The sequence below is a fragment of the Hibiscus syriacus genome, unplaced genomic scaffold, assembly GCF_006381635.1.
Source record: "Hibiscus syriacus cultivar Baekdansim isolate YM2019G1 unplaced genomic scaffold, ASM638163v2 tig00110057_pilon, whole genome shotgun sequence".
Taxonomy (NCBI): Eukaryota; Viridiplantae; Streptophyta; class Magnoliopsida; order Malvales; family Malvaceae; genus Hibiscus; species Hibiscus syriacus.
Window position 1 is genome coordinate 383,967 of NW_024062581.1, and position 3,957 is coordinate 387,923.

Below are 3,957 nucleotides of genomic sequence, written 5' to 3' on the forward strand. Positions count from 1 at the left end.
TATTATTGTTCAACAAGTTCATGACTGCTTAAGTAAAAAGGCAAGTGCTTTAGTGTTTCCTAACTTAATTACTGCCTTATGTCGTAAGAAAAAGGTTGAGTAAAATGCTTTTGATGAAATTTTACCTGGATTATCGAGCATTACTAGAGCCAGACTCCCACTGCTATTAGGACTTGAAAATCCTAAATCTAAAGAATCTGCTCATGAGCAATCTGCAGGTACTACACAATCAAATGCCGAGGCAAGGCTAATTGCTCTCGAGGAAGCTGTGATGCAGACTCAGACACACCTGCATGCTTTACACGGTGATATCCGTAACTTCTTTGGATACGTGAAGCATAGAGATGCTGTGGTGGAATCAATGTTTCAAGAAATTATTCCCCACGGTCAACGGAATTTCCCTGGCTTCCTAGACAAAATTCTGCCGGCATTTAATGCCTAGGCATCTCCAGAGACCGAACAAGATACAGCCGATCCTTCCGCTGATGATCTGATTCCTGCTCCGCACCGTTCTGAATATCCGCCCACTGTCCTTGTCGAAGAAACACCTAGCCCTGTCCCAGCTCCCAATCCTTCTCCTGCACCACGTAGTGGTCGATGCACCAAGACCACGGCAGGATGAACTGCGCGTCATTACTCCACTTCTTCCGAGTCCAGCCCAGTACCAATACGCAAGTGCACCAAGCAAGGAGCTGCTAGCACCTCCAAGGCACCACCACTACACAAACATTGAGGTACCTCCTTTGCATTCATTATAATTTAGTTGCATTTCATTGCATGGCATTTAGTTTATATTTAGTTTAGTATAAGCATTGAGGATAATGCTTCCTTTAAGTTTGGGGGAGGTATTGTTCTTGGTAGGTCATATGCATGATAGCATTAGCGTAGTATTATGCCATGGCATCAGTAAATGGTAGGATAGTTAGATAGAATGTTTTTAGGATACCCGATGATGGTGATTTTTTTAGGCTAGATTCTGAATATTAATGACTGTTGAGAATGATAAAACTCACTCTAGGGCTTGATGCTTTGTGAAAATGTTACACGATTTGTATGCTTTTTATACTTAGAAAATTTAGAAAATTTTTTATGAAAGAACTCTAGTTAGTTTTGGTATTGAAATATTGTTTTGTGCTTAAAAGAAAAAAAATAAAAAACAACTCCCTTGGAAATGAAACTGTGAATAAATGCTTAGGCATAGTTGTAGAGGGACACTCCTCTTTGCCATGGAATTGCCTGGAACTTTCTTTAATAAATGGCAGTCTTGTGCATATGAGTGAATGAAAGTAGTCACGGGATGACTCTACTTAACTAGCTCGGGGGTGGAAGGTATGCTCCCTTTCATCTAGAGTGTGGGAGAGTATGTGTGATGAGCTGACTCCCTTCATAACAGCAAGTTTAAAAAAAGGAGTAAAAATGTTCTTAATGAATAAGTAAATGCCTTGGCAAAAAACTAGAGGACTAGATTAAAAATTTTCTAAGTTTGCTAAGTATAGATTGGATACAATCACGCACATACACTACCACAAAGGATCTTGACCTAAGGAAAAGTACTTGAATTCTTGATAAGTCTAGCATGTTGAAGCCTATTTTTTTCTGAGGGTTGAAATTCAATTTTTTCCTACTGTCTTACTATCGAACATTACCATGACATTTTACTTATGTAACTGCTATCCATTGCTTGAGGACAAGCAATAGCTTAAGTTTGGGGGTGTGATAACTTCCTAAAAAGGCTACTTTTAAGGCCTTTTTCACTTAAGTTATTGTTTGTTTAAAAGATCATTTTAGGCATTTTAGGATCATGTAGTTGCATATAGTTGCATTTGTGGTGGTAGTGTTATTTTATTTCTTCATGGTGCTGCTTGAGGGAAAGGTGCAGTTTGTTTGTGGTGTGCAGGGAATAGCAAGAAAAAGGATTCTTTGGGAAGCAATACCGCGACATCACACGTTGCTAAAGCAGAATGAAATGCCTCGGCATTTCTGGCACAGAAAAAGACAAAAAAAAAGTTATTTCTACACAAGGACAACTGGCATTAGAAAGCTGTCTCAGCACGTGAAGGACTGCTGTAACCACCTGCTAGAGCCGCCAGAGGACCACTGCCACTTGGAGGATAAGATTCACGCTCAACATGAGATTCTAGGGGTATGAGGGGTATTTTGCACCCAACAATATCATCATTACCCCTAGATATTTTTTTATTATATATGACACCTCATGGGAGAGAGGAAGAGAGGATTCATGCACAAGCATACTGTAGCAAAAATCAGATTTTTATTTTTTTTTTCCTTTCTTCTTCCTTGGGATATTCCTCCATTGAAAAAGCTCCAAGGAGTGGAAAACTAGGCGCCCAAAGGAGCTAGCAAGCTAGGTGGTTCACGGTGGCCGAGATGAGACCTCCGGTGGCGCATCGAAGGCTTCTTCTCAACTTCCCTTTTTGCTACTATTTTATATTTATTTGCGGGTTGTTGGAACAAATATTTTCATGACTTTGTGTTTGGATATTTTGAACCCCACCATGAACTAACTTATTTGGTGGTGGTTGATTTAATGGTTGTTTGAACTTTATTTTTAATGGTGTATTTAAGTTTATTTTGGTTCTTTATTTGCTTTGCTTATGAATGCTTCACCATCTAGGATTGTAAGAGGCATGGAAATGTCCATTTCTTAGATGAAGGTTAGGTATTCGGAAGAATCATAGACTAAAAATACTTGTAAGTATTCGGAAGAGACGCAAGATAAGATCCTTATAAGCAATAAGGGGCTTTGAACCGGCCTAGGAATATTATAACTTAATCCCTTAGATCTCAGAAGAGACTAGGATAGGATTTCAACGACTAAAAAGGGTGTCTTTATCAATAGGGTAGGCTGGCCAACATCGTTGAGTGAGAGCAGATGCCTTGGCATCCTATTCTGTTAGGTTCTTTTGAACACTTTAGGAAATCTCTGTCGAGTAAGTAAAGACCATGTAGCTTAAATATACTTGAGAAATAAGTTTAGCAACCTTAGATCAATCCCTACCATTCATTCTCTTGGAAGCTTGTCATGTGAGAATTATTTTCTTTACATTCTATTCTCTTTTTATTTACTGTTTTTACCATTTTTCATTGCCTTGACATTTCACCATACTCAACATTAAACATTCATCATTTCCATTGCATTTCATTTGCTACACCATCAGAACATCACTCCATATCCACCAGCATACATATTTACATTGCGTGACATTTGTATATATCAAGACTAACTATACTTAGATAGAATAGTGCATTGCTTTGGTTAGACTTTTGTAATTTCACCCAATCCCTATGGATACGATACTCACTCATCATTATATTACTTGAGCGATTGTGTATACTTCCACATTATTTGCGTATAATTTATAGTACTCACAACACGTGAACACTAACCTTGTTAATTTTCTTGTTAATGGTATTTTCCTTATGAATTGAACAACCAGGGTAAGAAGAAGTTTTAGCATAATGCCAAGTTCTATTTTGGGATGAGTCATATTTGTTTAAACAGTACATCGATCAAATAATTCGACAATGGTCTCTGAAGAGGAGCAACGAGACATTATACACAATTGCCACACAACTCCCTGTGGAGGGCATTTTGGAGGTGTGAGGACTACTGCAAAGCTCCTCCAATCAGGATTCTATTGCCCATCACTGTTTAAGGATGCTCACGAGTTTTACAAAGCATGCGATAGATGCCAGTGCACTGGAAACATTTCCAGACGACACAAAATGCCATTGTAATGGAGATAGAGCTCTTTGACGTTTGGGGCATTGATTTCATGGGATCGTTCCCATATTCTTTTGGAGATTTATATATTCTACTTGTGGTGGACTACGTATCAAAGTGGGTTGAAGTGATTACCACACCAAGAAATGACTATAAGACGGTGCTCAAATTCCTTCACAAGAACATCTTTACTCGATTTGGAGTACCAAGAG